Raw genomic sequence first — 13628 nt, forward strand, 5'->3', positions numbered from 1 at the left:
TATGCAGTACATAGCATTTACAGCTGTAGCCTTCCTCAGTGGAAAAATATTGGGAATGGAGCAATAATATCACGTTTTAGGCACACACAATCTAGGACACACAATCTAGGCAAACCATATATGGTTACGACGGATGTTAAAGTTATAACGTCTTTTTGGAAATCGTCATCGATATATTTTGGTATATATGATTAATAAATATTGTACACAATAAACAATAGTGTTTACTTTACTTTATTTCACAAATATTGCAATTGAGATGGCCGAGTGGGGAGCATTGTTTCCGATCGCCATTAAATATAATAGATTGAACAGTTTTTAATCAGTCATTGTAGCTGATCAGACATTATTATCTGACAATAATATGGCAGATACTCGTTTGCTGGCCTTGCTAAATGATCTAATTTGGACAGGTTTAATTTATATAATGGATTAATCTATGATGAAGAAAATAATAGGAAGTTAATATAGGCAATAATACATTATATGTAATAAAAATATTTTTACATGTAACAAATGACAAATGTATAACACTATATTAATATTTTACTCAAGCGATTTTATAGTGTTTATTAGCTTAATTTTTGAATAATCTTTTAATTAATGATTTCACACATTTAATACTGTAGTAATTTAATACTACAGTAATAGGAAACAAATAGAAATAAATTAACTATTAATAAAAACATCATAAGTGTATACACACACACACACACACACACACACACACACACACACACACACACACACATATATATATATTGTTTAAATGGTTAACTATAGTAGGCTAATTTATTTTAAAGTGACATATTATTGTTTGCTTTTTATATTTTACAACAAAGTGATTTTAACCAAGTATAATAATATTAAGAGCTTGAATTAGTTTATTACACTTAATCCAACAATTAGACGGTCTATTATGTTTTCTTTGTGTATATGGACACATGAATAAAGTCATAAGTGCCTTAAACCAATTATTTTTATTTACATAATTTAAGTTTAGAAACTGCAGAGATGTTAAAATGATCGTTACGATATAATAATAATAATGACTGAAATGGGAAACCATATTTGTGAAATTCAATAGATGGCGATAATGCTAAAGAGTTAGTTACCATATATGGTTTGCCTAGATTGTGTGTCCTAGATTGTGTGTGCCTAAAACGTGTGTGGTTCTGCGGGCCTGCAGCTGGATACATCTCCAATGGAGACATATTTGTTTGCATTTTTGTCTGCACCCACACCGGAATGGATAGTGATCTGTGAAAAAGCAAAAGGATGGTGGAGAGCTGCATGAGGTAGAGTCCATCCTTTTCCTGCCATGAATGACAAACAAAAAGCAAACCATTCCAGCACAGGATCACTGGTCATTATAACACACTGAGATGAAATGAAAACTATTTCTCTAAAACTGGAGATGCTTCCAGCCTACTCTTGTTTCCAAAATTCAATTTCACCAAGGCCAAGCTCACACTACATGATTTTTTATTTATTTTAAAAAAGATTTTCTTCTTTTCTTCAGTGAGAAAAGCTGTAGCTGAAATGGTTCTTCCTCTACTCTTTAGCTTTTGTTAACTATAAACTATAAACCCTTGATGTCACATGTCCTTCAGGATTTCCAGCATTTAATTTACTGAAACAAACAGTGAAGTGTTTCATTATACTTTTTCATTATATTAATTATATAATAAGGGGCATATCACTATTTTTAGCACACAAACAGGGAATAAAGACTTTAATAATACAACTTTTTATCAATAAAACAAATATACTATGTAATATGCATATATTATCTTTTTTATTTAAACACAGTCTTGCAATATGTATCTGAAAGAGTCCATCTGTTAGCCCAATGACTAAACTAACAGCATGGGTGAAGGTTAAATGAGTGTAAGCCTTTTCTGGTCTCTGAAAATAAATATTTGATTTATTATAGTTTATTTAAATTTGTTTCCAGCTCTGAATTTAATTCATTTATTCATTTTCCTTCGGCTTAGTCCCTTAGTTGCCAAAGTGGAACGAACTGCCAACATATCCAGCATATGTTTTACACAGCGGATGCCCTTCCAGCTGCAACCCAGTGCTGGGAAACATCCATACACACTCATTCACACACATACACTACAGACAATTTAATTTACTCAGTTCACCTATATCGCATGTCTTTGGACTGTGGGGAATACCAGAGCATGGAGGAAACCCAACACAGGGAGAACATGTAAACTCCATACAGAAATGTCAACTGACTCAGCTGGAATGTAGCTGGAAGTCGAACTAGTGACTTTCTTGGTGTGAGACTACAGTGTTAACCTCTAAAACATTAAGTCGCCCCCTCCAAATTTTATCTGGCTTTAATTTCAGTGATTGTTAAATTTCGAATATGTTACTGATTAGGAACAGATCACATTTATAAATAATGGATAAATTCAGATTGTTGACTATTTTAAAACATCCTGTCTTTTCATTCACTGCAAAAAAATGCTTTTCTTACTTAGATTTTTTGTCTTGTTTCTAGTCCAAATATCTAAAAGTTCCTAAACCAAGAAGAATTTTCTAGACAAGCAAAACACATTGTCTTGTTTTGAGAAATAATATGACAATTTTAAGTTAGTTTTTTCTTGAAACAAGTAAAATAATCTGCCAATGGGTAAGAAAAATAATCTTATGTCAAAAGAAAAAAAAACAAGATTAATTTGCTTACCCCATTGGCAGATTATTTTGCTTGTTTTAAGGAAAAACTCACTTAGTATTGTCATATTATTTCTCAAAACAAGACAATATGTTTTGCTTGTCTAGAAAATGCTTCTTGATATAAGACATTTTAAATATTTAGACTAGAAACAAGACAGAAAATGTAAGCAAGAAAAGCAGTGTACTTTATTTACCCAGAGTTGCATCTTGTGCTGACCACTTACACATGCTCATAGACACAAACTTGCAAGTCTGAAACTTAATCAGAGGATATAACTTGTGAACTAATATTCTTTATATAGGCTGCCCAATGCTTGGTCATGCATTAGCCACTATGTTATATCTTGTTTTAAGTCTGTGTGATTGCCAGAAATCTGTTGTGTGCTATGCATCATCCATACACTGCAAAAAAATGTTTTTTTTTACTTAGATCTTTTTTGTCTTGTTTCTAGTCTAAATATCTAAAAAAACTATTTAATCAAGCATTTAAATCGCATTTTTTAAGAAAAGCAAATCATGTTGTCTTGTTTTAAGAAATAATATAGCAAAATTAATTGAGTTTTTTTGCCAATAAAGTAAACTGCAAAAAAATGCTTTTCTTACTTGTGAAGTTTATTCATAAACTAATTTCGAGAGGAGCACGTGATTTCCGAACACAGCTGGTTCTGCATTAGCATGCATGATCCACCAATCAGGCCATTCCTAACCCTCTATAAAGAGCCAGGGTTTTTTCACGACAGTCATCTTCGATTTGAAGAATCCCCCCTTCCACCCCTATCTTTTCACCTGTCCCTCAATAGGGCAGCACAGTGGCCCAGTGACTAGCACTGTCGCCTCACAGTTAGAACGTCACCGGTTCTAGTTCTTTAACTACGGAACCCCGGAAGGGACGTAGTGGAGGAGAAAAAAATTGGCTGGGTGAAAAAAAAATAATGGGTGAAAGAAAAAAAATGGGTGGGAGGAAAATATATATTTCTAAGTTTTTGCGTTCTCTTGCAAAGTTTTGCGTTCCCTCGCAAAGATGTTTTGCGTTCTCTCGCAAAACTGTTTCTCTACAAACACTTCCTGTTCACTTCACGCATGTAAACCCTCCCGTTTTTGCCGAAATTCTCCCATATTTTACCATTCTATCCCACTTTCTTTACATTAAATCTGTGCGTCGATCGTCGACTTTCACTTTGCAACCTCTGAACCAGTGAATGCATGTATAAGCGCTGACTGACAGACGCACTCCATACAATAAACTGATCCCAGATCAGCGTCTGTACACGCCATTTACAGAGGAGCACAAAGGAGCGGGTGTATGTTTAAACAGACAAATACACTGAATAATATGTAAACATCTCCATCCTGCATGTTACTTTTAAACAGCTTATCTGATCTGGGATCAGTTTATTGTATGGAGCGCGTCTGTCAGTCAGTCAGGTTAATTTTTGACACAGACATCAACAGGCAGCTTCTAGTTTCTTGGAAAGTCTCATTTCTCACGTTTTTATGTATGAAATCATTTTCCCTGTTGGTCAGGAAAACCTCTTGGCCAGAGATCTTGTAATTTCCGGACCTCATCTGCACCAGTTTTTGGAGAAGGTACTTTGAAAATGTTGCTTGCCAATAAACAGACTACTCGAGAACAAACTAAAAACAGCTGCAGCTAAAAAGCATTTAAAGGTACATTACGTATGATTTTTACAAATCAAATATCCAAAAATCTGTAGAACATTGTGTTTGGCTGACTTATGTACTCACAGTATATTATCCCAAATGTTTTAATGCATGTTCAAATTTAATGCATTTGTTTTAATGCATGTTGCAATTTTAACTAGTGACACAGATCCTGTCCCATGTGTCATATTTTAAATGTTATTATTACAACATATTTTAAATGTTATTATTAGTTAAATAATTTGATCAATTTTGCATTTAGCAGATACTTTTACTAAAGTAAAAGTATCCCCCCCCCCCCCCCCCGATCAATTTTGCATTTAGCAGATACTTTTACTAAAGTAAAAGTATCCCCCCCCCCCCCCCCCACATACTGTGAACACACACCAGGATCACATAGTACCATGATAATATATTTTAAATACTTACCCTCAAGGATGTAATGAAGATGAAAACCCCCATGATTCCACTCACAGTCACAGCGTCATCAGACTATGCCCTTGTTTGTTGTGAATGCACTCCATCTAGTGGCAAAAATAACAGTGTGCTTTCAACTACATTTCAAAATGCAGTGTATATTCATTCATTCATTTTCCTTTGGCTTAGTCCCTTCATTCATAAGGTGTCGCCACAGTGGAAAAAACTGCCAACTTACCCAGCATATATTTTACACAGCGAATGCGTCTGCAACCCAGTACTGGGAAACACTCATACACTGTAATATTCACAAACTATGGCCAATTTGGTTTATTCAATTCACCTATACTACATGTCTTTGGACTGTGGGAGAAACCGGAGCACCCAGAGGAAACCCACGCAAACACTGGGAGAACCTGCAAACCACACAGAAATGCCAACTGACTCAGCCGGGACTCGAACCAGCAACCTTCCTGATGTGAGGCGACAGTGCTTACTACTTAGCCACCATGTTGCCCTGCAATACTAAATTAAAGCTACTTAAGACACCAATATGGCAAGATTCACGTTTTTAAAGCATACGAACCGGATTAGTTTCGAAGGATTGTTTCGGAAGGATTGTTTTCGAATTGTTTACTAATTTTACTGTGAGTGGCACACATTTATTGTAAAATCAGGTTTATTACTGAAAATTACTTTGTCTACTCATTAAACAGCTTTAAGGCTCATGCACGCTGCAATGATTTCAATTATACAAATCATCAGGTTTTTAAAATTTTTTACAACATTTATCCCAAAGCAATTGAGCAGAGTGAATGTGCAAAATCAAAGACAAAAACAAATCAAGACACTTACATGCAGCTGTCCTCTGTTTCTTCATTGCATTTCCTCCATTTTGTGCTTGAGCACCACCAAGTCATGTTTATCTTATGGCCCATTTCCACTTAGTGGTACAGTACGGTTTGGTACGAGTCACCTTTATCAGGCTTGCATTTCCACTGCCAAAAGGGTACCAATGGGTGTGGGCGTGGTGTACGACAGAAAGTTTCAGTCGACGGTATTCTCACTTGAGGAAATGAAAAAGTAAGAATGTACGGGTCATTTACGTATCAAATGAGAAGCACTTCTCACAAAACAGATGCTTTATACAAATAAATACTTGTATAAATGTTCATTACTAACCTTTCTATGAACATGATTTGATTATAACTGCAGATCAATGATTATGAGAAATAGCCTGCTGTAACGTCTGCAATTATATGAAATTAATAAATAAGTGCAACATAAATAAACACATACAGACCATTGCAGTCTCCGATATGTTACCAACTAAAGAAAAACTACACACGGCACACATTTAGGGCTCTATTTTGACGGTCCATGCGCAAATCGCAAAACGCAGGGCGCAAATGCTTTCAGGGCGTGTCAGGACGCATTTTTGCTAATTTAAGGATGGGAAATCTGCCTTGCGCTTCGGCGCATGGTCTAAAAGGGTTGAGTTTATTTTCTTAATGAGTTATAGGTGTGTTTTGAGTATAAACCAATTACAATCTCATCTCCCATTCCTTTTAAGAGTCAGCTGCGTCGCGCCAAGAGCGCATTCGCTATTTACAGGACGCAAAGTAAGTCTAAATGGAAAAAATGAGCATTTCACAAGCAAACAGTTAACAGTTAACAGTTTTTTAACAGAAAACTGTTAAACAGAGCATCTACTGCGTGAGAATGAGAGATAATGGATCTACTTTCAAATTCGCTCTTGGATAGGGAAACCTTTATGCACAGACATCAATTAGTCTATAAATAAATAATTGTGTTTGTTAAGCGCAAATATTCGTTTCAAAACTATTTCTAAATTCAGTTCTAATTTCCAGCAAACAAATAAATGAATAATAAAAGCAAAATGTGCTCAAAAACCTGAGTTATATCCTAAAACACATGCTTTGCCCCATATGGTCTAAAACCTGACAGGTGGGCAAATCTAAGCTTGTTTTTATAAAACAAATATAAATATGGATATAATAAATAATACTGCTAATAATAATAACATTATACAAAAGCAAATTGTTATGAATGAACTGAAAAAGCCTCCCGAGATGAAGAAGACATAAAAGCAGTGGTTTTTCATATTTATATAGGCTAGAAAATAAAATGTTTTGTAATTTTTAATCCTGTATATTTATATTCTATATCTCTTCTTATTATATCCTATATATATATATATATATATATATATATATATATATATATATATATATATATATATATATATATATATATATATATATATATATCCTTAATATTTACATTTTTTCATATATAAAGATATTTGCCTATTGCTCTCTTGTGCGTATTAAGCAGTGTGTAAGCGAAGTGCAACTCTGCGCCGGAGTTTAGACCGAGTTATTTTTGGTCTAATGAAAAATCTATTATAGTTTCTCAAAATAGCAACGCGCCAGCGGTCCGCCTCAGAACGCCTTCCTTTTTAGACCAGAACGCCTATGGGCGCACAAATGAGCGCTAATGCATTTGCTATTTAAACAGCGTAGCGCAACGCCTCAAAACGATTCTTGCGCCACGCTGAAACTACCAAAAGACTACTGCGTCACGCCTTGCGCCACACTGCGCCGGGTGTATGATAGGGCCCTTAGTCTTTATTTGGATTCAAAAACAACACTGAATATATAGACCACAGTCAGTGCAAATCTCTCATTCAGATGTGCGTCTTGCTCCACCTTTTGGTACCCTTTTGTTTGTGGTACCCAAAAAGTGGTACGGTAGGGTTCAGTTTTAGGTACTTTTTGACAGTGGAAACGGCCATAAATTCGTACCGAACCGAACTGTACCGTACAACTCAGTGGAAAAGGGCCGATAAATTCACTAGCTCAAGGCACATAAACAAAAGTGCAAATCTTATTGGTCAGACTGTTTAATGTGAAAAAAAAACAATAAAAACAACCCAAAGAAGTTTTTTTGGGTGTTGTTGTAAAATGTAAATGTCAGCACACGCATTTATGGTACAAAACGAAAAAGACTGCTACTTATCTGTACCCACTTTAGGGGTTTTGGCAGAATGTTCTTCTCAATCCTCTTCAAAAATTATTGGACATAAAAACAGATTCTTTCTTTTTTTTCCTATCCTTTTTGCTTATCACTGTGTTCGTGGTCATCCACTTTGAAATGGACACAAAAACTGAGGTTTTTCAGATCCCTTTTAGGTCTTTCTCCATATTTGTAATTCAATGTGTACAATGCTCGGGATATTTTAATTTAGACCATAAAACTTCACTCTCAATGATTTTGAATTCTTGCATTCAGACAAATTTAAAATTAAAAGACAACACACTTTGTGTGTGCATATTTCCTCTAACCAGGTAGCCTATTTAAATAAATAAAAAGTCTTTATACTGCATAGAAAACCATATTTTATGCAAAGTTAAATTTTCCAGCAGTGGAATTGTCCTTAAATGTGGAAAGAACTGGCATCAAAGTCCAAAGAAGACAGAGGAAATGTTGTGAAATATAAGAATTACAGAGAAGACAGTCCTATAGACCGGTCGCCTGCCTCCGTATCCAAGCTGCTTAGCAATTATGCAAATCCAGCCTGCTAATTGACTCATTAAATCTGAATTCACTTGGACTGAAGCTGAATTCACTGCTCTGGATGCCAGTTCTCACTGCGCATGGGCTTTATATATGCCAAGGGACATCCTGATTATTCACAGTTTTCCAATTCTGTCTGTGACTCACCAGAGACGGAGAATAGGAGTGAAATGGTCACCATTTTGGTCCAAAACTAGTCACAGCGACCGTGTGTCTATAATTCTGCTGTGAAAGTGACTGAGTGATTGCGTGTGCAGCAGTAATTGTGTTGCACGAGTGACACGCTGAGAAGGTGCAAGGGGCCATAATAGAGGAATGAACAGGGGGAGAGGGATTGCGGGTCTAATGATGGTGTGGAATGATTCACAGGAGCACAGCTGGTGAAAGACAGATAGGCCGTTTGAGAGATTTTGAGGGAAAAGATGGTGGAAAATGAAAAGGTATGAAGTACCAGAAAAGCTGTGGAACAGAAAAGTTAACGAGAAGACAAAAGTATTGAAACAAGAACATTTGGAGGAACGATATTGGACACAGTCAATGTATTGAAGTGTATATAGATACACTTGCAATGAAATGAGAGGAGAGAAAGAGAATAAACTGATAAGAAACACTGGTGTGTCTTTTCCTCCGAAAAAAATTTGCAGTTTCAGATTGAGATCCATACTGCGAAGCACCCTGAAACTGAAATAGAAACTCAAAAATAACATATTTCTAGTAACTTTGAGTCATAGAATTACACATTCAATGTAGTCCAAACACCAAATGATTAACTTTTATGTGGTTTTATATAAATACAATTAGTTAAATATAGTAAACAAATAATCAATTCAGGCTCAATATTGATATGTAACCCTGTATACAATTCTGAAGAGCGTGAAATATGTCCCAGGGGGTATGTTTTTTTGCAGTTTTTGTTTTTGCAAATCTACTAGAGGCCGCTGTTGACTGACTGACCAACCTATTGTTCCCCTCACCACCCTCCTTAACTGATAGTGTTTTCAAAAGCAAACCAGAAAAAGAAAAGCCCACTGAGTTTTTCCACATTTTCAGATCTTACTATGTTCTCACACTGTTATTTACTTGTTTATTTTATTTTTGCCTTTTGTTTTTATTTTTACCTGATTTCTAAAACCATTCTTTGCCGAACTCCAACCTTGTCACAGCCATATTTGTCAACCCTCTTGTTTTTTCCCAGATTATTTTACAATTCTATCCACGGTGAGATTCCCTTCCTTTTCTGGTGTGCATATGCCCTTTTTACGCAATCCTTAAAACATCATGCAGCAGTTTGTGAATGTCAGTTGATGCACCCTATAGTGATAAATAGATGCTCTTTAACGAACGGATTCTGACGCGATTTGAAGTAGAGCGAAAGTCTGGGTTTTGGGTGCATGTTTAAACTGTTTGAACAGACATAAAATAAAACATACTGACAATTTAACTGTTTATTTACAATGAAACAGCTCCAGGTGAACATATTTAGTTATTTTAATATAATACTTATTTAGGATTTGATTAATTTGATATTTTTCTTTTTCCAATATTTCCCAAATGATGTTTAACAGAGCAAGGAAATTTTCACAGTATGCCTGATAATATTTTTTTTCGCCTGGAGAAAGTCTTATTTGTTTTATTTCACCTAGAATAAAAGCAGTTTTAATTTTTTTAAACAAAATTTTAAGGTCAAAATTATTAGCCCCTTTTTTTCCGATAGTCTACAGAACAAACAATTATGTTTAGAAATGTGTTAAAAAAAAAAAAAAAAAAAAAATCTGCTCTTCGTTAAACAGAAATCAGGGGGAAAAAATAAATAGGGGGGCTAATAATTTTGACTTCAACTGTATATATAGTCTGATATAATTAGATAAACATATAATCTTTATAAAAAACATTCCCATGCAATTTTAAGGTATTTTTTAAGGCTCATGACTTCCTCATTGTGTATTTTCAGAATTTCACTCTGAAAACTGTTTCCCTCAATAAATTAAAACATTTGTTGACAACAACATTTAGTTGCTTTCATTTATTTTGAAAATTGTCTTATTTTGCATTTTATTAAGTCATGATATTAAAGGATATAATTTAAGCCATCTAGAGTCTCCAGTTTTTCTGTGGCCTCCAGGCTGAAAAACCACTGCTCTAATAGGGATGACAGCATAGCACAAACAAATATGAATTCGAATAAGACATTTTAATTAGAACAAGCTTTCATGATATCATTAAAGGGGCATTTACACTGAACCATTCTCAATAAAACAGAAACAGCTTAATGCATTTTGGCCATTTATTTTCAAAACAATGGCAGTCTTTTGGGGGGAAACTGTAAAGCCGGATTTTAACAGAGCAAATGTATGCATTTGTTAAATCTGTAAGTCTAAGTGAGAGAGGATTTATTTATTTCAATAAAAATAAAATAATGTAATAAATTGTTTATTATTTTCAGTATTAAACTAATTATATTTAAAGCTCTGCTTTGGCCTTTTCTTCTGCTCTGCCTGTGATCTGCCTTAAAACAGTTTACATGATTAAAAAAATCTCAAATGACCCCTAAACCTACCCTATCTGAATTTAAATTGTATAAAAAACCCAGACCGCAGCTTAATTTTATTTATATGCTGAATGCTGATTCAAAAGGCAACAAAGCCTGAAGCTCAGATACAAGAATACATTCTGATTGAATAATATTTTGTTACTTTTATTGATAAAGACTCAAGTGGAAAACACTGCAGATAAACATGACTGAAAATACTGCAAAACAGTGAGAAATAGACTTGTTGTATCAGCAGGGAAGGCTTTGCTTGCCTTGAGAGTGCAAAATTATACCGAATTGTCTGTCAACAGATGGATATTTGGATTTTGGCTTGTCTTCTCAGTGAAGGATACATACAGTGCTATCTTTCAAGTCGGCAACAGGAAGATATCTCAGAAGATAGCATAAATATGCTGCCTACCTCTGGAACAACCTTAGAGGTCCATCAGAAGCTGTTGAAATGTCCGAAGTTTTGGATCAGAAATGTGGAGAGACAAGCTACAATAGATGCGGTAGCAAAAGAGGTTAACTTTGGTTTACTGAGAACTTAAAATTCTTTATGACTAATAATTAATGTATCTTGGACAATAAGGTCTATCAAAATGTTATATTTATTGAAATGATGAAAAAGGAGAACGAGAACTGTAAAACAATGTCAGCTCTCGCTTACCTTAAAAAAGGTCACTCTACTCTCTTTTACTCTACCGTCCACACAGAAGCTGTATACTGATGGGAGGCTTTAGTTTAAGGTGCTTTTTGAGCCACATGATTTATGGAATGTCATTGTGAGAAACGTTTGGGTGTCAGATAGGGTTGTTGACATACACTCAACGGCCATTTTATTAGGTACACCTTACTAGTCCAGGTTGGACCCACTTTTGCATTCAGAATTAATCCTTCGTGGGATAGATTCTACAAGATACTGGACATACTCCTCTGAGATTTTGGTTCATACTGACATGATAGCATCACGCAATTGCTGAAGATTTGTCGGCTGCACATCCATGATGGCAATCTCCCATTCCACCTCATCCCAAAGGTACTCTATTGGAGTAAGTCTGGTGACTGTGGAGGCCATTTAAGAACAGTAAACCCCATCATCCATTTAATGCGATCAGGTATCTGTTTTTAGCAACATTGAGCATATATACATTTTATTATAAGCAGTGTTAGGGAGTAACTAGTTAGATGTAACGGTGCTACGTAATTGAATTACAAAATAAACGTGACAGTAATTCTTTACAATTACTAAGAAAAAATGTGTAATTAAATTACAGTTACTTATGTGAATGTTAAAGATTACAAATAGAATTACATCCAAACATTCTCATTTAAAATCTGGGATATGTTAAATAATATTAATCTGTTGCTTTGCCTGATTTTGATATGCACGATTCCATCTGCTAAGGCCATTTATTAAAGCAGTGCTTTTTTGATGCTTTTGATTGTTTTTTTTTTTTGGTTTGAATTTGTGGCGCATCACGTCTACAATGTTAATCCTCTGTGCTGCTGAAAGAATAGGCACTAGCTTTACTACTATCCTAACTATATTTCGCAGTACTGTGGTGGTAGCGTTACTACTATATATCTCAAATAGCTTTTCAGTAGCAAACTATTTCATTAGTCAAGTAGGGCAGTAGCGTTCACATAAGCTCTCATGAATCAATAAGTGACAGCACCGACATTCACAGAACTACTTTTTGTTACTGCCACCTCTTGCTCTGTTCGCTGACGTCACCAACCAATTACTGACACAGGAAATGTGCTTGATGGAAAGATGACTCAGGGAGGGGAAATATATATATATGTGTGTGTGTGTGTGTGTGTGTGTGTGTGTGTGTGTGTGCGTGTGTGCGTGCGTGCGTGCGTGCGTGCGTGCGTGCGTGTGTGTGTATATATATATATATAAAGTTACTATAGTAAAGAGTAGAGTATACTATGGCAATTACTATTAGATCATGACAGTTAATGATACTATATTATGTAGTGAAATTTATGAATGAAGAGTTAATATACATACAATATCTGCCTTTTTTATTAGATTTTTCTTGTTTTTGCTGTTAAATACTATAAGTTGTTTCTGTTTGGTACAGCATATTATTTACAGTAAATAATTTAACTGAACAATTATGCCTCATATGTTTCATTGACTTTTTTATTGATCACTAAGATGTGGTTGATTTGAATTTAAGTTGCTTTGATTTAAAATATGAAAATTGCAAAAAAAAAATAGCTTTGATGTTTTTTTTTTTTTTTTTTTTTTTTGCTAATGCCACAAAATCACCCTGCATAATTGACAAAAAATTAGATTTAACAGTAAGCTATTTTTTTTTATAAAGTCTGGTATTGTGGTGGCTGTACTTTAACATAATCAGATGTAATCAGTTACTTTACTTTTATAAAGTAATTGAAAAGGTACACTACTTATTACACTTTAAATAGGGTAATTTGTAATCTTAAAATCTATTACATTTCTAAAAGTAACCTCCGCAAAACTGATTATAACAAATACACCATATGCAAGTTTTCATTCGATAGGCATACTTTTTCACAAACTTTATATAGTAATGCTACAATTTAAATAATACATGTAATATACAGCGCCTATAGAAAATCCTCATCCGCTGTGAAAATCTATAACTTTACTCACATTACACCCTGCTTTCAAAAGACCTTCGGTATAAAGTTGTAGAAAGGCACAGCTTAGGAGAAGGCTACAAAAACAATT

This window comes from Danio rerio, chromosome 12, assembly GCF_052040795.2.
Source record: "Danio rerio strain M-AB ecotype USA chromosome 12, GRCz13ab, whole genome shotgun sequence".
Classification (NCBI taxonomy): Eukaryota; Metazoa; Chordata; class Actinopteri; order Cypriniformes; family Danionidae; genus Danio; species Danio rerio.